At 41.8% G+C, this 23,344-nt stretch overlaps 1 long non-coding RNA gene across 1 annotated transcript; it reads right to left on the bottom strand.

The window, feature by feature from the left end:
* Positions 1-13: 13 nt before the first annotated feature.
* Positions 14-21,622, bottom strand: LOC122118545. The gene is made up of 4 exons (XR_006149401.1): positions 21,504-21,622; positions 16,082-16,140; positions 1,074-1,200; positions 14-53 (listed from the first exon to the last, which is right to left on the bottom strand). It is a non-coding gene; the product is annotated as an uncharacterized LOC122118545 (long non-coding RNA).
* Between the last annotated feature and the right edge of the window lie 1,722 nt (positions 21,623-23,344).

Genomic DNA, 23,344 nt, shown 5'->3' with positions numbered 1-23,344 from the left:
TTCTGCACCTTGCTCCAGCTTGACAATCAACTTAGGTTTAGGAACACAGTGACCTGTTATTAAGAAATAGTGGAGACCTGGGCTGGGAAGGTGGCTCAGTAGTAGAGTGCTTGCCTTGCATGCATGAGGCCCTGAGTTCGATTCCTCAGTACACATAAACAGAAAAAGCCAGAAGTGCCACTGTGGCTCAAGTGGTAGAGCACTAGCCTTGAACTGAAGAGCTGAATGACAGCGTCCAGACCTAGAGTTCAGGCCCCATGACTGACAAAAAAAAAAAGTGGAGACCTGTTGCTCATGTTGGGTCATCATTGCTTCAAGATCTCAGACATCCTGTTTTTTATTTCTCACCAGCTCCATGGTTGACTTTCCCCAGCTTTGTATTTATTTTGCCAGTTATATGGTTTCAATTCAGTTCTTTTGCTCAAGGCTAGCATTCTACCAGTTTGAGACCCAGCTCCACTTCCAGTTTGGGAGTGGTTAATTGGATAGAAGAGTCTCATGGGTACTTCATACACATTGCTGGCTTCAAACCAAAATATTCAGATTTTATCCTCCTGAGTAGCTAGGATTACAGGCATGAACCACTGCATCCAGTGTCAAACTAGATCATACTTCTAAATAGTGATATACATAGTTTAGAGCCTTTGTTAAACTACTGGTATGGTTTCTTGAAGAATAAGAATAAAACTGCCTAAGGAGTTACATAAAGTTGAAGTTTTTCTTAAAAAAAAAAAGTGACACTTCCCACGGACTGGAATCTTACACCTAAATAACATAAATATTGGGGCTGGGAAGGTGGCTCAGTGGTAGAGCGCTTGCCTTGCATGCCTGAGGCCCTTGGTTCGATTCCTCAGCACCACATTAGCAAAAAGAAAAAAGCTGGAAGTGGCACTGTGGCTCAAGTGGTAGAGCACTAGCCTTGAGCTGAAGAGCTAAGGGACAGCGCCCAGGCCTAGAGTTCAGGCCCCATGACTGGACCTCCCCCTAAAAAAAAAAAAAAAAAACCCATAAATATTCATATATCTACAAAAACAAAGCACTTGACCTTGCAAGTTAATATGACGTTTGCTCACCTAAGGATACCAGGTTGCTGTAGGTCTCTAGCATTACATCTCTATACAGGGTCCTCTGAGAAATATCCAGGTCCTGCCATTCCTCCCAGCTGAAATCCACAGCCACCTCATCAAAGGACACCAACTTCTGAAATGGCACATTTCCATCATTAATTAGCCTTGAGTCATGAGAACACCAAGTCTGAAATTTCATTCTTCTACATGAATGCTTTTTTCTTAAATAAAATGTTTGGAACTTACTCTGTTACCTATACAGTGAGAGAAAGAAAAATCAAAGTAGAAAGATTTGTCTCCTTATGAACTTGGTAGTTACAAATACAAAGTTATAAATACACGTGAGAACACATTTCTGGTGCTAGCAATAGAGATAAGAGCTAATAATCTGGCAAAACAACCTTAAGTCTAAGTAGGCGTCTGAAAGAGTGTATTTAGCTTATTTTGCTAAAATTTACTACATACCAGGGTAACAATAAACTAACTTTTCCTGCATTTTCATACTTTCCCTAACTGAAAAACTTGTTTAGATCTTCTATTAAAAGCCTGTTTAGATCTTCTATTAAACTACACTCTGTAGTTGTGGAGGTGGGAGGGAAGAAAGGGTAGGGGAAAAACAAAGGAGGAGGTAACAATGCTTGATAGGAAATGTACTCATGATCTTGTTCATGTAACTGTAACCCCTCTATACAATATTTTTACAATAAAAAATGTATTTAAAAATGAACAAAATAAAACAAAAAAAGTGCTCTCATAGGCAATCAGGACATCACATTAAATACATATTAGTAGATCTATGAAAAACATAATGCCCAGGTGAATGTTAAAGAAAGTAAAAGTACTCAAGAAAGTAGATAATAGTTGCTTTGGTAAGATTTGACTTCATTGAAGGACCACTACGATGAAAACTTTAAAAACCTGCAAAAGGAAATTAAAACAGAACTTAGGAAGTAGAAAAACCTCCCATGCTCCTGGATTGGGAGGATTAACACCACGAAAATGGCGATACTTCCAAAGGCTATATATGAATCCAACGTGATACCTATCAATATTCCAACCTCATTCTTCAAGGAAATAGAAGCAACAATCCAAAAATTCATATGGAACAATAAAAGACTCCGAATGGCAAAAATGATCCTTAACAGAAAGAACAGTGCTGGAGGAATATCAATACCAAATTTCAAACTCTACAACAAAGCCATAGTAATCAAAACAGCTTGGTACTGGCACAAGAGCCACAGGACCAATGGAATAGAATTGAAAACCCAGAAATGAACCCACAGACCTATAGCCACCTAATCTTTGATAAGGGAGCTAAAAAAATAGAATGAAAGAAAGACAGCCTCTTCAGTAAATGGTGCTGGCAAAATTGGTTAATCACTTGTAGAAAACTAAAGCTAGATCCTAATACATCACCCTGCACCAGAATCAATTCCAAATGGATCAAAGACCTCGGAGTCAAAGCAGACACCTTGCAAACATTACAGGAAGGGGGCTGGGAAGGTGGCTCAGTGGTAGAGTGCTTTCCTTGCATGCATGAGGCCCTGGGTTCGATTCCTCAGCACCACATAAGCAAAAAGAAAAAAACCGGAAGTGGCACTGTGGCTCAAGTGGTAGAGCGCTAGCCTTGAGCTGAAGAGCTGAGGGACAGCGCCCAGGCCCAGAGTTCAGGCCCCACGACTGGACCAAAAAAAAAAAAAAAATTACAGGAAGGAATAGAAGAAACTCTAGGTCTCCTTGGCGCAGGCCGAAATTTTCTTAAAAGAGACCCAGAAACACAACAAATCAAAGAAAGGTTGGACAAATGGGATTACATGAAGCTGCAGAGCTTCTTCATGGCAAAGGACATAGCTAGCAAGATCAATAGAAAGCCCACAGATTGGGAGAAGATCTTCACTAGCCACAACGGACAAGGGTCTCATATCTAAAATATACCTAGAACTCAAAAAATTAAATCCCCCAACAATAAATCCTCAAAGAAACAACTGCCCAATAAATAAGTGGGCTAAAAAAGAGAAACTTCTCTGAAAAGGAAATAAGAATGACCAATAGACACATGAAGAAATGCTCAACTTGTCTAGCCATAAAAGAAATGCAAATCAAAACAACACTGAGGGCTGGGAAGGTGGTTCAGTGGTAGAGCGCTTGCCTTGCATGCCAGAGGCCCTGGGTTCGATTCCTCAGCACCACATAAGCAAAAAAGAAAAAAAGCCAGAAGCGGCGCTGTGGCTCAAGTGGTAGAGCGCTAGCCTTGAGTTGAAGAGCTGAGGGACAGTGCCCAGGCCCAGAGTTCAGGCCCCACGACCGGACCCAAAAAAAAAAAAATTATTCCATTGAAATATAATTATAGTATACAATGTCATATGTTGGTAATCTAAGAATATTGTAAACTCAGAGTACCTAGCAATAATACAGTGAAGTGCATCCACCATGTCTGCCACAACAAAGAATCAGACTGGGTGGGAAATTTATTTTCTTCCAGTTCTATTGTATAGCAACAATTTTTGTGCATATTTTACTTCTTTTGGAACTCTATGCCTTAGCCTGAGGATAGCCTTTGTTCTGTACAAAAAACCTCTGGTTATTTCTTTATTAAGAAAAGAAACAGGGGCTGAGAAGGTGGCTTAGTGGTAGAGTGCTTGCTTCGCATGCATGAGGTCCCAGGTTTGATTCCTCAGCACCACATAAGCAGTAAAAGCCAGAAGTGGCACTGTTGCTCAAGTGGTGGAATGCTAGCCTTCAACTGAAGAGCTGAGTGACAGCACCCAGGCCCAGAAATCAGGCCCACAACAACCAAAAAAAAAAAAAAGAAAGAAAGAAAAAAGAAAACAAACTACCAGACTAGATTATAGCTATTACATAATAGTTTTTTCAAAGAACTGTATTAGGTCTTGCATATTTATGAGTTGCACAGATACAATGAACCACTGAACCAAACTATTTGAAAAAGTATGGCACCTGCATTAAATGTGCAGTCTTTGAACAAACTGTCATTAACCCATGAACAATGCAGAAGAACAACTATTTACACAGGTTTTAAATTGTAATGGGTATGATAGGTGATTTACAGTATAGAAGAGTGCCTACAAGCTATATTAGAGGTGATTTACAGTGTATAGAAGGATGTGTACAGGTTACAGGGAAGCAAAATAGGAACTAAATATCAGGTAAGACAGATAATAAATAGGAAAATGGCCATCATAAATGAAACCATGTTAATATTGTAATATACAGTAAACATAAAGGCACTGACTTAAACAGACAAAAAAAAAAAACACTCCTAAAACTCAATAAGTTATCCAGAGACATATACTAAATATAGAGAAATAAAAATGAATAAATACAAAGACACCTTTAGCAAAAATCAATAATAAAAATACAAATAGTGGGGTTGGAAAGGTGGCTCAGTGGTAGAGCGCTTGCCTTGCATGCATGAGGCCCTGGGTTCGATTCCTCAGCACCACATAAGCAAAAAGAAAAAAGCCGGAAGTGGCGCTGTGGCTCAAGTGGTAGAGCGCTAGCCTTGAGCTGAGGAGCTGAAGGGCAGCGCCCAGGCCCAGAGTTCAGGCCCCACGACCGGACCAAAAAAAAAAAAATACAAATAGTGGTAATATGAAAGGAAATAAACATCAACACAAATTGTATGACCACAGATACAGACCATTGATAGTAACAGACATATCGTACATCTCGATGATAAAAGTTGTATGCTGAAAAGCAGTCTCCAAAGACATGTTTAAAAGGCCACAGAATTATAACTTTTAATCTACCATTACTATTGGAGAACTAACTCTCCTCTAATTGACAGAACAACCAGACAAAAAGTCAACAGGAACACACACGGATCTCATTATCTTAACTTAAATGCTGTTTATAAAGCACTGTGGTATTAAATTTACCAAGACAGACTCACTGAAAGCAAATCTCAAGACAGACTTTGTAGAAATCAATATGAGAAATAAAGCTATAAGTTATAAATTCAGTAAAATTGAATAATGTTTCTAATAATATATGAGTAAAAAAAAAACACATGAGAGCTGGGAAGTTGGCTCAGTGGTAGAGCGCTTGCCTTGCATGCATCAGGCCCTGAGTTCGATTCCTCAGCACCACATAAGCAAAAAGAAAAAAGCCGGAAGTGGCACTGTGGCTCAAGTGGTAGAGCGCTAGCCTTGAGCTGAAAAGCTGAGGGACAGCGCCCAGGCCCAGAGTTCAGGCCCCACGACCAGACCCCCCCCCCCAAAAAAAAAAAACCACACACACATGAAAATTAGAATGGATCTGGAAGAAATGTACTCTACCACTGTGATTTATAGAATGTTAAAGGCAACCACTTTCTTACTTCACCTTTGAAGTAAAAACAAAAGCTTTTGATTATGTATGGTGTACTCCCATGTATATCTTCTGGAGGGTAGGGAAAGCCATAGAACTCAAGGAAAATAGGATAAAAAGCACAGCAGTGGAGGTCATTAGACACTGAGGAAAGTAAACTATACAACTGGTAAGTAGAGATGAGAGGGAGGGACTGGGAAAGAATGAAGGAATGGAAGGCACTGTATGGAAGGAAGTGTCCTCATTACCTGACACATGTAATTGTAATCCCTCTGTACAGCACCTCTATTGTTACAATAAATTAAATAATTCTTCCACTGAGAGGTGCTAGCCTAAACTATTTCCTTAGTGAAGAAAATCAACCATAGTTAGAAGAAGTTATAATTATTAGAAATAAAATGCAGGGGCTGGGAAGGTGTCTCAGTGGCAGAGCACTTGCCTCACATGCATGAGGCCCTGGGTTCGATTCCTCAGCACCACATAAGCAGAAAAAGCCAGAAATGGTGCTGTGGCTCAAATGGTAGAGCGCTAGCCTTGAGCTGAAGAGCTGAGGAACAGCACACAGGCCGAGTTCAGGCTCCATGACCGGAAAAAAAAAAAAAGAACAGGCTGATGACTTGCTGGTACCACAAGGGAGAAGGATCACTTCACATAACTATTCATAATAACCAAAAGACAGAAGCATGTAAACAATAGATAAATGTTAAAAAAAAAAAAAAAAAAAAAAAAAAAGGGAGAGTGGGAAGATGGCGACGGGGCAGTAGGGAAACGCCACAGCTCTCTCCAACCAAAAAGAGAGTTCGAGTTCCAACCTTTAATCTCCCCAAGAGACCGACAACAACAAAAAGACGAACACTCAGAGAAAAACCAGAGGTGGAAAATAACAAAAAAAGAAAGAGAGGAAAAGAAGAATTTCAGAACAGAGAAGAGCGAAGACCCCTCCCCCAACCTTTACTGGCCGCGCGGCAGTGCGCCAAGCCGCCGGCCAGCCGGCCCGGCAGGGGCTGCCGGAGCCACAGAGACACAGGGGGCTGCTTGCAGATCACCAGGTACCGGATTGCAGAACAGCGGATCGCCAGGAACAGAGAAACCTACCAGCCGGGAGTCTCCAGGAGGATCCCACCCCACCCATCACTCTCCACCGGAGCGGAGAGGCTCCATCCCGCCAAAGCCGCCCGGCACCAGCAGCGCCACAAAGGGACCTGTCGCGATCGCAACGACCCGGCGGGGGGCCGCCCAACCCAGCCCGCAACCACCCCAACTGAACTCGGACTGCAACAACAACTGACGGACTGCAACAACAACTGACGACCTACAGGGTGAGTACCCATCAGGGGACAGGGAATCCATCAAGGGAGACCAGAGCTGGAGGGAATCCCCAGACCCTGACCTAGACTCCCTACCCCAACACCCGGACCACAGGACCCACTAAAACTGGGAACTGTTCGAGAGCCCCACCAGCCGGTGGAGCACACTCTGCTGGCCAGGCCAGAGCAAGAGCGCCCCGGGAAGGGAGCTTAAATGCTCAAGCCAGGAACAGTGCCCCTGGGTCAAGACTACCAACAGTAGAAGAAATTTGATCTGTGTCCTCCAGGCTGCATAACCAAGGTGGTATACACATTAGCACAGGCCTAACGAGCGCGCTCCAGGCTGGGGCCGGAACCAGGCCAGGGGACCGGCGCCTGAACAAAGCAAAAAGGGTCAGAAGTGGGGCTGTGGCTCAAATGGTAGGGTGCCAGCCCTGAGCTGAAGAGCTGAGGGACAGCACCCAAACCTAGAGTTCAAGCCCACAACCAGCCCAAAACAAACAAAAACACATCAGGAGCCCATAGCAGACTCCAGTATTTGGGAGAGTGCATCCAGAGCATCTGATCTTCCCAAGAGCACCCGCAGGAGCAAACACAAGCAGTCTAGGCTGCTCAACCCTTCCAAAGGCGGGAATTGCTACAGCAGAGAGCTGAGAATCCTAAGTGAATAGCAGCTGGAAATAGGCTCCCAACAGAATCCAGATCAGACACAGACTCTCTCTACCAATAGAGAATCAGCAACCAAGCAAAGACAGACACACCAAAACAAGATTGAAGAGCAGTCTCCTGAACCCCCATGCGAAAATCACAGAGAAAAATCACAAGGTTTACCACTACCCAGGACAGCAAGCTCACCTCAAAAGCCAGCAGCCACGCAGGGGAGAGCCCCAGTGGGAGCAAAGCAGGAATGGAAGACAAAAACTACATCCAAGGGTTGCTGGAGGCAATGACTCAAGAAATAAAGCGAGAAATGGATCAGAAATTGAAAGAGCACAAGGATGAACTATCAAAAGATATACAGGATATCAAACAAAAATTGGATGCAAAAATAGAAGCTGCACAAACCTCAGTAAGAAGTGAGATAAACGCCAAATTAGAGGTAATGCATACTGATATCACCTCATTGAGAGGTGAGATCAGTACTCTGAGAACCAACATTGAATCCATAAAGGTATCCATTTCCATCATGCAAACCACAATAGAAGCCACGGTCAACAGAGTGAATGAAATGGAAGGTAGAGTGTCAGATACAGAAGACAGAATACACCAACTGGACCAAAAAGTGACAGATATGGAAAAATCACTCAAATTAAACCAAAGGGAAATTCAAGAGCAAGCAGATAATGCTAAAAAATTTAACCTTCGCATAATCGGAGTGGACGAAGGTGAGGAATTCCAGAGCAAGGGAATGCAACACCTATTTAACAAGATAGTCAATGAAAATTTTCCCCACCTCAAAAACGACCATCTTAACTACATCACAAAAGCTTATCGAACACCCAACAAGCAAGATCCCAGGAGAAACACTTCTAGGCACATAATAGTAACAATGATGGATCTGAATAATAAGGAAACAATCCTGCATGCAGCAAAAATGAAGAAGGAGCTATACTACAACGGGAAAAAAATTAGAATCACTGCAGATCTCTCCACACAAACAATGAATGCAAGAAAAGCCTGGGAAAGCACCATACGAGCCCTGAGAGCCAATAACTGCCAACCCAGACTGATATACCCGGCAAAGCTAGCATTCACATTCGATGGAGAACTGAAAACTTTTAATAGCAAAGAAAAACTAAATGAATACATAAACATTAAGCCAGCATTACAAAGAATTCTAAGAGGGGGGACACAACCTGAAGAAAGCAACCAGGAACTGGGACCTGCCCCAAACAGGCATTACTCAAAGTCTAACTGAGCAAGCACAGGAGGAAAGGAAAGAAGAAAAACTTAGGAAAACGGAATGGCAGGGACAACAATGCATCTCTCTATACTTTCTCTTAATATAAATGGGCTGAATTCGCCAATTAAAAGAAAACGAACTGAGGACTGGATCAGAAAACAAGACCCATCCATCTGTTGCCTTCAGGAGACCCACCTCTCAGCCAAACATACAAACAAACTCAGAGTGAAGGGGTGGAAAAGGATCTACCAATCAAATTCCCCCAATAAGAAAGCAGGTGTAGCTATCCTGATATCTGACAAAATAAACTTTTCATTAAAATCAGTACAGAAAGACAAGGACGGACATTACATATTAATAAAGGGAACAATCCAAGAGGAGGATATAACCATCATCAACTTATATGCCCCAAATATCGGTGCACCCAGATATGTTAAACAAATGCTCTCAAACTTACAGAATAAAATAGATCCCAATACGATAATACTAGGAGACTTTAACACGCCACTCTCACCAAAGGACAGGTCTACCAACCAGAGGATTGGCAAAGAAGCTACCGAATTAAGTGAGGCCATACTTCAAGCGGAATTAACTGACATCTACCGAGTATTTCACCCTAAAACAACACAGTACACATTCTTCTCAGCAGCTCATGGAACTTTCTCCAAAATAGACCATATCATAGTTCATTCAAGGAACTTAAGCAAATACAAAGGGATCGACATAATCCCCTGTATCCTATCTGACCACAGTGGAATCAAGCTAGCTCTCAATAACAAAGCATACCGCAGAAATTTCTCTAATACATGGAAATTGAACAGCACACTCCTTAACAAGGCCTGGGTAACAGAAGAGATCAGAGAAGAAATAAAGCATTTCCTAGAACTCAATGAAAATGAAAACACCTCACAAAGAAACTTGTGGGACACAGCAAAAGCAGTCCTGAGGGGCAAATTTATTGCCCTCAGTGCCCACATCAAGAGAATGGAGACAGACCAAGTAAATAATCTCATGTTGCAACTAAAACAGCTAGAAAAACAAGAAAAAATGGGACCTAAAGCTACTAGACGAAGCCAGATAACCAAATTGAGAGCAGAGATTAACCAATTAGAAAATCAGAAAACCATAACCAAAATAAACCAAACAAAAAGCTGGTTCTTTGAAAAAATAAACAAAATTGATGGCCCGTTGGCAAGATTAATTAAAAAAAGAAGAGAGGAAACCCATATTAATAGGATTAGGGATGCCACGGGAAACATCACAACACGTACCCAAGATATCCAAACAATTCTAACAGACTACTTTCAAAAGCTATACTCTCTAAAGGAAGAAAATCTGGCGGAAATGGATGCATTTTTAGAGAAATACAAGTTACCCAAACTGAGCAAAGAAGAAGTTAACCAATTAAATAAGCCAATATCCTATAATGAGATACAGGAAGCTATCAAAAGTCTTCCAACAAAAAAAAGCCCAGGACCAGATGGATTCACAGCAGAATTCTATAAGACCTTTAAAGAAGAACTAATACCCATACTCCTCAAGCTCTTCAGAGAAACAGAGAAGGAGGGAGCTATCCCAAACTCATTCTACGAAGCCAATATCACACTCATCCCCAAACCAGGCAAAGACCCAACCAAAAAGGAGAATTACAGGCCAATCTCCTTGATGAACACAGATGCAAAGATCCTTAACAAGATTCTAGCTAACAGAATCCAGAAACACATAAAAAAAATAATACACTATGATCAGGTAGGCTTCATCCCAGAGACACAGGGATGGTTTAACATACGTAAGTCAATAAATGTAATCCAGCATATCAACAGAGCCAAGGTCAAGAATCACATGATTATCGCCACAGATGCAGAAAAGGCCTTTGATAAAATTCAACATTCATTCATGCTAAAAGCTCTGGAGAAAATAGGAATAGAAGGAACATTTCTAAAAACAATAAAAGCCATTTATGACAGACCAATAGCCAATATTATACTTAATGGGGAAAAGCTACAACCAATCCTCCTAAAAACAGGAACAAGGCAAGGATGTCCACTGTCTCCACTCCTCTTCAACATAGTCCTAGAACCCTTAGCCAGGGCAATAAGGCAAGAAAAAGACATTAAAGGGATCCGCATAGGGAAAGAAGAAGTGAAACTATCCCTTTTTGCAGACGACATGATACTATACCTCCACGATCCCAAAAACTCCATCCCCAAACTTTTAGAAATCATAAGTCACTTCGGCAAAATAGCAGGATACAAAATAAACCCACAAAAATCAGTTGCCTTCCTATACACTGATAACGCACAGGAAGAGAGGGAAATAAAGGGAGCAACCCCATTCACAATAACCTCCCAAAAAATAAAATATTTAGGAATTAACCTAACCAAAGATGTAAAAGAACTATTTAATGAGAACTATAAAAAGTTAAAGAAAGAAATTGCAGAAGACACTAGGAAATGGAAAGACCTCCCATGCTCCTGGATAGGCCGACTTAATATAGTAAAGATGGTGATACTTCCAAAATTAATATACAAATTCAATGCAATTCCTATTAAAATCCCAATGACGTACATCACTGAAATACAGAAAACAGTCCAAAAATTTATATGGAACAACAAAAGACCTAGAATAGCCAAAACAATTCTAGGGGATAAAGACAATATGGGAGGGCTATCCATGCCGAACTTCAAACTCTACTACAGAGCTATAATCACAAAGACAGCATGGTACTGGCACAAAAACAGACCCGAAGACCAATGGAACAGAATAGAAGATCCAGATATAAATCCACAGGCCTACAGCCAGCTGATATTCGACAAAGTAGCCAAAGACATACAATGGAAGAAACACAGCCTCTTCAACCGCTGGTGCTGGGAAAACTGGGCAGCCACATGCAGAAAACTAAAAGTGGACCCCAGCCTATCACCATGCACCAACATCAACTCAAAATGGATTAAAGACCTTAACATTAAACCTGAATCTCTGAAACTACTGCAGGACAGAGTAGGAGAGACACTTGAACTAATAGGCACAGGAAGGAACTTCCTGAACAGAGTCCCAGGGTCACAACAAGTTGGAGAGAGACTCGACAAATGGGACTACCTTAAAATAAAAAGCTTCTGCACAGCTAAATCTATCGCAACTAAGCTAGAAAGACAACCAACTAATTGGGAAAAAATATTTACCAGCAATATATCAGACAAGGGGTTAACATCCTGTATATACAGGGAACTCAAGAAACTAATCCCTCCCAAACCTAACAAACCAATTACTAAATGGGCAAGGGAACTAAAGAGGGACTTCTCAAATGAAGAAATAAAAATGGCAAAGAAACACATGAGGAAATGTTCATCATCCCTGGTGGTGAAGGAAATGCAAATAAAGACAACCCTGAGATACCACCTTACCCCAGTCAGAATGTCCCACATCCACAAATCAGCCAACGACAAATGCTGGAGGGGATGTGGAGAAAGAGGAACCCTATTACACTGCTGGTGGGAATGTACACTTATACAACCACTTTGGAAAGCAGTCTGGAGGGTCCTTAGAAAGCTAAAGATTGACCTCCCTTACGACCCAGTCATACCACTTCTAGGCATCTACCCTGAACAACAGGAACCAATATACAAGGACACGTGCACCTCCATGTTTATTGCAGCACTGTTCGCAATAGCTAGGATATGGAAACAACCTAGGTGCCCCACCACAGATGAATGGATCCAAAAATTGTGGTATCTATACACAATGGAATATTATGCAGCCATTAGAAATGACAAAATAATGGCATTTGCAGGGAAATGGATGGAGCTAGAAGGAATCATGTTGAGCGAGGTAAGCCAAGAACGAAGAGACAAACGGTACATGGTCTCCCTCATAAGTGGATGCTAAATCCAAAAGGTTAGGTGATACGACAAAACTAACAGGACTTAAGAAACAAAGAACTCCCGCTCATCTGATTGAACCACTACTAAATATCCTCATGCTGCTGATCACAAATATGGTATATAACATGTGAACACTGTTATATATTACAGACTGTGGTAGACAATTTGCTCCAGGGAAGTTAGAATGAACTTGTGACTTTGAAATTATGTAATCATTTAATCACAATCAAAAAAAAAAAAAAAAGAACCTCGGGGAAGGGAGGGAGGGAGGGGATGGTAGGGGGAAAACAATGGAGGGGGTAACAATGTTCAAGAGGAAGTGTACTCATAACCTCACTCATGTAACTGTGACCCTCTGTATAGTAGCTTTACAATAAAAAAAAAAAAAAAAAAAGGAGAAAATTTTACAACAGGGATGAAACTTGAATGCAATGTGCTAAATAAAATCCACGAGTTTTTAATGAACAGCCATGGTATGATTTCCTTTAATGAGCTTCCAAGGATCAACAAACTCAGAGAGCAAAAAAGTAAGATGGTTCCAGTGACTGGTACAGGGGGAAGAGGAGCTGCCTATTTAATGATTATACAGCTTCACACGTACAAGATGAAAAATGCTGTAGATGGATGGAAGGGATGGCCGTACAATATGGGCATAGGTAATATCAGTGAATTGTACATTTAAGAATGGCTAATGCGGGCTGGGAAGGTGGCTCAGTGGTAGAGTGCTTGCCTTGCCTGAGGCCCTGGGTTCGATTCCTCAGCACCACATAAGCAAAAAGAAAAAAGCCGGTAGTGGTGCTGTGGCTCAAGTGGTAGAGCACTAGCCTTGAGCTGAAGAGCTGAGGGACAGCGCCTAGGCCCAGAGTTCAGGCCCCATGACCAGACCCCCCCCCCAAAAAAAGAATGGCTAATGTAGCTACAGAGGATAGAACACACCTATACTCCCTAAACTTGAGAAACTCAAGAAGGACTAGGTCACCAGCCAGGCTAGGTGACATAAATTCAAGAGAGTTCTGGACTACACAGCAAGACCTGTCTTCAAAAGGAATGTGGAAAAATCAAATTTTAGATTCTGTGAATTTTATCAGATATCAGTGACATATCTATTTTTCCTATTGCAATACCAAATTAAAAGTGTTTGGAAACATATTAAAATAGTTTTTAACTGGAAACATACACTACAAATAGCATTAATAACAAACACACATGGATAAAAGATACAAATTATTATAATCTGTGAATCTTGCTTTCAGTTTTTTACATCTTTTCACTATTGTTCAAGTGTGTCACATACTCCTGAATCATTTCTCCCAGTAGATTTCTAAGGATACATTACCACACATGTTAGCTCGCACCGCACCACCACACTGGGGCCGGGCCCAGGAGGAACCCACACCAGGATCCCGCCTCCTCTCCCTCCTGAAATGTCTATGACTGAGCAAATGTTTGTGAGATTTTGTCACCAGTGATATTTGAAATATTAAAAAATCTAGTCACACCGGGCACCAGTAGCTCATGCCTATAATCCTAGCTACTCGGGAGGCTGAGATCTGAGGATCCCGGTTCAAAGTCAGCCAGGGCAGGAAAGTCCATGAGACTCTTATCTCCAATAAACCACTAGAACACCAGAAGTGGCACTGTGGCTCAAGCAGTAGAGTGCTCACCTTGGCCTGAAGAGCGCAGGGATAGCGCCCAAGTCCAGAGTTCAAGCCCCATGACCGACACCCCCCCCAAAAAAAAACCTAGTCATTGTATTGTTTATTATCAAAACCAGCTTCTCTCCTATAATGGCAGTGAATGAAAATATTCAAATGGAGGGAGAAGAAAAAAATTACAGCACCACATCAATTGAGTTTAGACCAAAAACAATAGAATGGGAAAAAAATCAATTTTTTTGGCTGTGTATCAATGGGTAGAAGGTAGTAATGTTCTGTAGGGAATTCTGAAGTTGAGCAAAAAGTGGAAAAGGATTGAGAGGTTGGAACTCCATGCCAACAGCATTCATTATGCTGAGAGCTGGCCACTGAAGGGTTAAAACAGACAACAGTATAGAGGGTTAAGGAGTGCCACACTCCTTCCTTAGTGATGGAAAGGCTGGGAATTGAACCTTGGGAGCTGTTGACCTTGAAAGCTAGGTAAGGTGGACTTCTTGTCTTGACTTTCTCTGGGCTGCAGTCTCCTCTCAAAAGAACAAGGGAACAAGTATCTCTGTTTTAGCTCAGATTATAATATTAATATAGATGCTTTTTCACATGTATCCATGGTAACTTTCCCTGTGTAAACTCAAGCTTGCTTGTGGGTACTGGTGCCCAAGTGCTAGTATGCCTTGGGGTTATTAATTTCCCCCCATCTCACTACCTGCATATGTCCTTGTGTTTTTCTAATTTTCTTTGGTTTTGGAATCCCACAGAACTGCCTTGGGTTATAGTCAACAACAACTTTGCTATTTAATAGGTAAAAAAAAATGTCAACTCTAAGTGTCACGTCAGTAAAGGCAAATTGATCAGTAAGAAAAAAAGGTTCCTGGGAGATGAGAAGGGATGGGAAGGAGAAACAAAGGAGGAGGCAACAATGTTTGATAAGAAATGTACTCATTACCTTGCCCATGTAATTGTAACCCCTCTGTATGGTATTTTCACAATTAAAAAAAAAGAAAAAAGAAAAACAGGTTCCCAGATGGAGCATTTGAAGAAAAGTAAAAAATGAGAGACAGGTGGAAGGAATAGGGACCGAGAAAAAGAAAGAGAAAAAAAAAATACAGATAAAAATAGATACAAAGAGAGAAATAAAGAAAGCTAGTGAGCAGGAAACAGAATGGAAAGGAAATTTAAGAAAAAAAGTCTTGTGAAGATACCTTAGAATGAAATGGACAGATTTCTAGAAAGACCATATACTGTATCATCAAATATAGCATAAGTTTCAAGTAAAACAAAGACCAAAAAGCAGTCCAAGAAGTATGTATAGGGCTGGGAATGTGGCTTAGTGGTAGAATGCTTGCCTAACATGCATGAAGCCCTATGTTCAATTCCTCAGTACCCCATGAACAGAAAAAAACAGAAGTGGTGCTATGGCTCAAGTGGTAGAGTGCTAGCCTTGAGCAAAAAAAGCTCAGTGACAGTACCCAGGCCCTGAGTTCAAACCTCAGGACTGGCAAAAAAAAAAAGATGTATGGAGAACTGAGGAGCATATAGGTGACTCAGTCTTCTAGAACATTCCAATAAGTGTGTGCCCACACTATTTCAGCAACTCCAGTAAAACTTCATTAAGATAGTTTGTTAAACTCATGACAATGTTATCTCTGACCCATTGCTGGTGAACCTTCACCTTCCATGAGAAGTCAACTCCTTGATGTCACTGAATAACATAAAAAGTGGGACTATTTTTTCTCACATCAGAAAAAAAACAGAAAAAATCTTATGCAAGTCTGGATTCAAATTAGACAGAAGGTAAGATTTTATAATCTCCTAAATCTACATGCTATATTCATGAACATGATCCTAAAGCTGAATCTGTTTTTCTGTTTTTCAAGTCTTGGACATCCTTAGGCTCATAAAATAGAATGTAAAACAAAGCGACAAATAAAAAGCAACTCACCAGCAATCCTTTCATTATTTCCGACGGTTGACAATGAACAGAAGATTCTGGAAGCATGGCTGAGAAAGCAAACGAGGTAGTCAGGAAAGGACCTATGTGATTTTGCCCCAGATTTTCCTCTCAAAACATTATACATGGGCTGGAAAAACATAGTCTTCTTATTGGAGAAGAATCTTTTAATGTCTCAAGTAGAACATTAAAACCTCCATTAAAGATGAATTCACAGGGCTGGGAAGGTGGCTTAGTGGTAGAGTGTTTGCCTTGCATGCATGAGGCCCTGGGTTCAATTCCTCAGCACGACATAAGCAAAAAAAGCTGGAAGTGGTGCTGTGACTCAAGTGGTAGAGCACTAGCCTTGAGCTGAAAAGCTGAGGGACAACGTCCAGACCCAGAGTTCAGGCCCCATGACCGAAAAAAAAAAAGATGAATCCACAGTTCATTAGTTGGAAAATAGATATTATAAAAGCAAAGCATTTCTGGGTTAATATACATAGAAAATTCATAAAAGCTAATGTTCGCATAAAAATAACTGAAACAAAAAAATCACATCTTCACTAAAACTAGTTACTACTGAAATATACTTAGGGATGTATGAACTATTTTTGTTTTAAAGCAAAGGTATCCTAGGACTCCATTGAGCATTTGTACTCTACCTACTTCATTTACATTTTTAAACACCATGGAGAACATGTATACTATAACTCAGTATTTTTCACCCCAACTTATACAGGAAAAATATATATAATACATACTTCTTGTGTTATAATCTTTTAATAACAGTTGCCACTGACACATTTCCCTATATCCAAATGCTCAGAGGACCATTGTGCAATGACTTGAAATTTGCCATTTAACCTGCTCTGGCCAAAGAGACATCAGTAAAGATGATGGTTTGAGAAGTCCATAATGCTCACTTTCCTAAACAGTCATATGAAAAACTTTGGCAATCCTGCTGGAGACACAGGTCGTAATAAATATGCAACAAGAAATACTACTCATAAGAGTGACATAATCCCAACCAACCCTCCTGAGCCAAAGAACCAGAAGATTAAAATCTTATGTTACTTAAACAATATTAACACAAAATACCAAGCTGAGGACACCCCAAAATGTATATCCATAAAACTTAAAACAAATAAATACCTATGTGCTTTTGCTTATGCTTGTTGGTTAATTTATTACACAGGAAAATGCTATTACCCACAGTTCTGCTTTGTTTCTGACACAATTTCATAGAATGGAAACTCTTACAATAAAATATGAACTTTACAGTGGCATCTACAAAAACTGAAAAACTACTCTGTAGACTTCAGTGAGGTTGTTTTTGCTAGAAAAGATAACAGGAATTATTAAAAGCAATGTTTGCACATTAGTATTGGGTTTTTCTACATCACAGGAATGTTTTCTTACTCTGAAAAAAGACTTAAGATTTTATTATAGGCTAAGTGTCCATAATCACAATACTTGAAACAAGGAGTGTTACAGATTTCAGGGTGGAATATTTTCTTTTTCATTTGGGATTTGGAACATTGTGACCCTGAATCGAGACAATCCACAGAGGCACAGTTAAAAGTGACAAAAGAATTTTATTTACACTAGAAAGGGACCTGCGACTACCTTGCCCTGGGCTAGCTACCTAGAACCAAGGGCAGGCTCGACCTCCAAACCTCCAAAGGACAGCCACACACACCTCCCATTAGTCAGTCTGCAAACCCTCCAAGCCTCCAAAGGGGCAACCTTGATCTTTATTCCTCCCTTCCTCCTTCTGTACAGCCCTCCAGGACTCTCATCTTCTTGCAGACCTCACCACAGGCTTCAGGCTTCTTGCCTTCCAGAAGGCCGCTCCAAAGGTTTCTCACCTTCCCACAGGCCTCAGGCCTCTTGCCTTCTCTCAGGCTGCTGCTTCTGCTTTTGTCCTCTTCTGTATTCTCCACCACCCCTTTCCTTGGAGCACGCAGCCTATATATAGGCTGTGCCCCTGCCCCCACTCCAACGGCTAGTCCTCCCATTGGCCCTGCCCCCACTCCAACGGCTATTCCTCCCAAGCCCAACTGCTACTGGAGGGAGGAGGGCTGGCCCAAGGGGCAATGTTGGGGGAGGCCTTCAGCCCCTGCTGGTTATTACAGGACTGTCCTTATAAACAGTAATGACTGAACATCACTCCTTAAAAACTTGAAGTTTGCTATTTCAGATTTTTTATTTTTGGTCGGTCGTGGGGCTTGAACTCAGAGCCTAGGCGCTGTCCCTTAGCTCTTCAGCTCAAGGCTAGTGCTGTACCACTTGAGCCACAGAGCCACTTCCAGCTTTCTGGTGATTTATTGGAGATAAGAGTCTCATGGATGTCATAAGTTAGAAACAATAACAAGAAAGAAAAAACTACTTGTGTCCCTATCTTGGAGTTCATTTCGCTTAACTTCATCTTATCTGGTCATATGTACAAGCTTTTGACCTTTTCTACTTGTCCCAGACATATACTAGCTATTGCAAATAAGGAAAACAAGGGGACCTATGTTTCTTTGGGCCTGGCTTACTTCACTTAATATAATTTTTTCCAAGTCTTTCCATTTCCTAACAAATGGGGCGATGTCATTCTTTCTGATGGAGGCATAGATGTTCCTGTATGGGCTGGCTTTGAACCGCAATCCTCAGATCTCAGCCTCCTGAGTTGCTAGGCGTAAAGCAACCAGCGCCCGGCTTTCAGATTATTTTATTAGAAATATAATCTGAATTTAAAAGAGGATATTGTAATTGAGCTCTGATGGCTCATGGCTATAACTGATCCCAGATTGAAGCAAGCTGGGGCAGGAAAGTCTGAGGACTCTGATCTCCATTAAAATATCAAAAATAGCTATAATTAGAGACATGGCTTAAGTGGTAGAACATTTGCCTTCAGCAAAAGAAGCTCATGGGTCAGTTCCCAGACCTTGAGCTCAAGAACCAGGACTAGCACACAGAAAAAGAGCACTGTATTGTATTTAAAAAAAATATATATATATATATATATATATTTTTTTTTTTTTTTTTTTTTTTTGGGTCCGGTCGTGGGGCCTGAACTCTGGGCCTGGGCGCTGTCCCTCAGCTCTTCAGCTCAAGGCTAGCGCTCTACCACTTGAGCCACACAGCGCCACTTCTGGCTTTTTTTTTATGTGGTGCTGAGGAATCGAACCCAGGGCCTCGAGCATGCAAGGCAAGTGCTCTACCACTGAGCCACCTTCACAACCCCTAAAATATATTTTATCAATTGTTTGGAATATACCTTTAGGCAGTCTCCTCCCTCCCTTTCTCTCTCTCTCCTTCTCTCTCTCTCTCTCTGTTAGTCCTGGGGCTTGAACTCTGGGCCTGGGTACTATCCTTGAGCTCTTCAGCTAAAGGCTACCACTCTACCACTTGAGCCACAGCATCACTTCCGTTTTCTGGTGGTTAACTGGAGATAACAGTTTCACGGACTTTTTTGGCTTTGAACCTCCATCCTCAGATTCAGCCCCCTGAGTAGCTAGGATTACAGGCATCAGCCACCAGCACCCAGCTAGTCTCTCATTTTAAGTGATGTAAAATAGGCTCATTATTATAGTGGAGGAATTGTAATTTGTCAAGAAGAGATGAATAAAGTGTAGTATATCCATGTTATTAACATGGATTTGCAAAAGGTATAAGAAGTACAGAGTGTAAAAATTGGATCAACATGTTTAATATATTTTCAAGAAATGCTGCCGGGCACCAGTGACTCACACCTGTAATCCTAGCTACTCAGGAGGCTGAGATCTGAGGATCGTGGTTCAAAGCCAGCCCAGGCAGGAAAGTCCATGAGACTCTTATCTCCAATAAACCACTAGAAAACCAGAAGTGACGCTGTGGCTCAAGCAGTAGAGTGCTCACCTTGAGCTGAAGGGCTGAGGGACAGCACCCAGGCCCAGAGTTTAAGCCCTACCCACGACTGACAAAAAAATAAAATTAAAAAAAAAAAAGAAATGCTTCTGTTTCCTTGACTTCAATTTCCAAAAAGAATTTCCTAAGTGAAATAATACTTCTTTCAGCAGAATATGGCAAAATGGATAACACTAGCTAAAACTGCAGGATATGTAGCATCTACAAAGCCTACAACCTTGAGCAGGATATATTACCTCAAGTTTACTTCTGCAACTTTTCTTAGGCCAAAGATTCCTGACCAACACTTCCTGAACTGCCAGAAAGAACTAACATGTTAGAGCTAGCATTAGCAAATCCATAGATGAGACATTTAGGATAAGTTTGAGAGATCATGTACTAGACATGATGGTGGGAAGAGGCTGAATAAATTTGTGAGAATAGGATTAGGGATTAGTACATAGACAGATACTTTCAGTTATGATAGTTATCTCTCCATTTCAAACCACAGCTTCATGTCCTCTCTGATAACTAGGCTTTCCCTCATTCCTCAGGCCAACCCCTCTCCTCTCCAGAAAGTTAGTCTAAACGTTCCAACAGCACCAAGTGATCAAGAGTGTTGGAGGAAACAGCATCATGTAAATCTCGTGCTCTGGGAAGTAGAACCAATTATTGTGTAAGGCAAGGGAAGGTAAAAACATCTTCCCCTTCCTGAGCTTTTCTGCCTCTGCTCTGTAGGACTTGTCAGAATAGACAAGGTCTATTCATAGGGTGCCCTCCTTCAAACATTACTAGACTTCATTCATCCCTAAAAATACAAGACCATTGCCCAGCACCGGTGGCTCATGGCTGTAACCCTTACTACTCAGGAGGCTGAGATCTGAGGATCGTGGTGAAGAGCCAGCCCGGGGAAGGAAAGTTCATGAGACTCTTATCTCCAATTAACCACTAGACAACCAAAAGTGATGCTGTGGCTCAAGTGGTAGCACGCTAGCCTTGAGCTGAAGAGCTGAGGGACAGCGTCCAGGCCCAGAGTTCAAGCCCCACGATCTTAAAAAACAAAAAACTAGAACCATCAAACACTAATACACCATGTAGAACTGTCTCTAGAAACAAGGTTATGTACAAACACATATGAACTCAAGCCAGGAGTGCTAAGGAGGCTAACAAGACAGGAGGGAGCAAAGTGGAGACCGCTCCAGGAGAAACAACGCAGAGTCCCTTGCACTGTAAGAGGGCTCCAGGCAGGCACACACTTCACAATTTCACTAGAATGGTTACCGTGCTCTTCTTGCAGCGAGGGAAAGTGAATCGAGTCACATAGGTTAACAGCAAAACCTCTTGAACATGGACTATAAATGCACAGCTCCTGACTCTCCTGGTCTGCAGAAACCCCCAACTTGCTCTCGGAGCTCGGGAGCCAGATTGTGGCATCTGCAGGCACACGGGCTAATTAATGGCAGCACAAACTCACGAACCCCAAGCAAATCATCAAGCGCAGACCCGAGGAACACGTGGATGGTGGACTCTGGTCCCGAGCCCAGCTCACAATTCGTACCTGATATCGCCACTGCAGCATGAGATCCCCTCAACTTACAGCCCCGCAGGTCCACCGGAGAGAGGCCGGGCGCCAGCCCCGGAGCTCGAACTGCGGGCTGCAAAGCTGTTCTTCAGAGCATTTCCAGCAGCAGCAAGCGAGAAGGAAGCAAACCGGAATTTGCAGACTGAACACGCCCACCGTGGGCGGGAAGGCGCATGCGCAAAAGGGATCTTCCGGCCTCTGCTCGCTCTTTTTCTCTCTCTTTCTCTCGCTGTCTCTATCTCTCTCTGTGTCTGTCTGTCTGTCTGTCTATCTATCTCTCTCTCTGTCTCTTTCTCCCCCAAACCCACACTTTCAGAGGATCTTTTCTCCAGTGGAGACTACAACTCCCACAATGCACCGCGCCGTTCTGGAAGCAACGGAATTGTAGCGGGGGTGTGACCCGTCCCCGACCCTAGGTCCTGGCAGTCGGTGCATTTGGACTGCTCTCCAAGCTGCGGGAGGTAAGATGAGTTTTGTTTTGAAAATCACTGCGTGCCTCCTGAAACATTGTGAGACCAACCAGAAAATGGGAATGTACTGGGAGGGAGCATTGGGTAAGCTGGCTTTTACCTCCAGTCAACTGATTCTTGAATCATTTTCCAAGGCTCTAATGTACACACTGGAATAAAATAGCAGGATTGTTAGATAACTAGGCAGTATAAGCCTCCTGTCAATTTAGATTTCTCAAAATCGAACAATTAATTTCCCCAAAACTCCCAAATTCCATCCATGAAATCTTAAGATGTGTATGGTTATTTGTTTCTAAATATTGCCTTTCCTTTTAAAGGTTTTTTTTTTTCTTTCTTTCTTTTTGCTGTTGGTCCCGTGGCTTGAACTCAAATGTTGAGCACTGTCTGTGCGCCTTTGCTGTGCTTTACTTCTTCAGCTAACTAGTGAAAAGTTTCGGGGCTGGGAAGGTGGCTCAGTGGTAGAGCGCTTGCCTTGCATGTCTGAGGCTCTGGGTTCGATTCCTCAGCACCATTGTAAGCATAAAGAATAAAGCCGGATGGTGCTGTGGCTCAAGTGGTAGAGCGCTAGCCTTGAGCTGAAGAGCTGAGGGACAGCGCCCAGGCCCAGAGTTCAGGCCCCATGACTGGACCCAAAAAAAAAAAAACTGACTAGTAAAAAGTTTCCTCACAGAAGTTTCTTAGAATAAGATGCATCGCCTCCATTGCTCTTCAAAGAGATGGTGGTTTGGGGGGGATCAGAGTGAATGTGGATTTGGGCAGAGGAGTGAAGTTTAGGGAAAGTCTATGTTGATGAGCTTTATCACTTACTCCAATCTAGTCTGTTTTGTTTTTTCCATTTTGCATGCCTTACTTTGTTTTGAATTCCTACCTCTTCTCTGATCCTAAAAGTTCCTCTCAATAACTCTAGGCTACATATCTAAGAGACCACAGACTTGTCTTACCAGATCTTATCCATTAGACTGTGGAATAAATATATTGTCTCCCTCCCTCATATCTTAGATCCCGTACTTCTCTCTTAAAGGTTTCCTGTCATTTTGGATGATCCACTATATACAACATGATTGGTAAGAACTGGGTAGAAAACTTTCATGCCTGATATTCAGTCAAGTGTATGGGTTCTCTATGCCTCTTTTTGTGAACCTGACCTATTCCTCATAAAAAATGGAAATCATGGGACCTATTTGTATGTATAAACTTCAATTTGAGAGCACGTATAGTAATATAAAGGAAAAAAGTAATAATTTCTTTTGTGTATGTGTGTCCAGTCGTGGGGCCTGAACTCTGGGCCTGGGCGCTGTCCTTCAGCTCAAGGCTAGGGCTCTACTACTTGAGCCACAGCGCCACTCC

This window comes from Dipodomys spectabilis, unplaced genomic scaffold, assembly GCF_019054845.1.
Source record: "Dipodomys spectabilis isolate Male_0828 unplaced genomic scaffold, ASM1905484v1 ptg000155l, whole genome shotgun sequence".
NCBI lineage: Eukaryota > Metazoa > Chordata > Mammalia > Rodentia > Heteromyidae > Dipodomys > Dipodomys spectabilis.
Note: the sequence above shows the minus strand (reverse complement) of the source record. Positions and strands in the feature narration are given on the sequence as shown.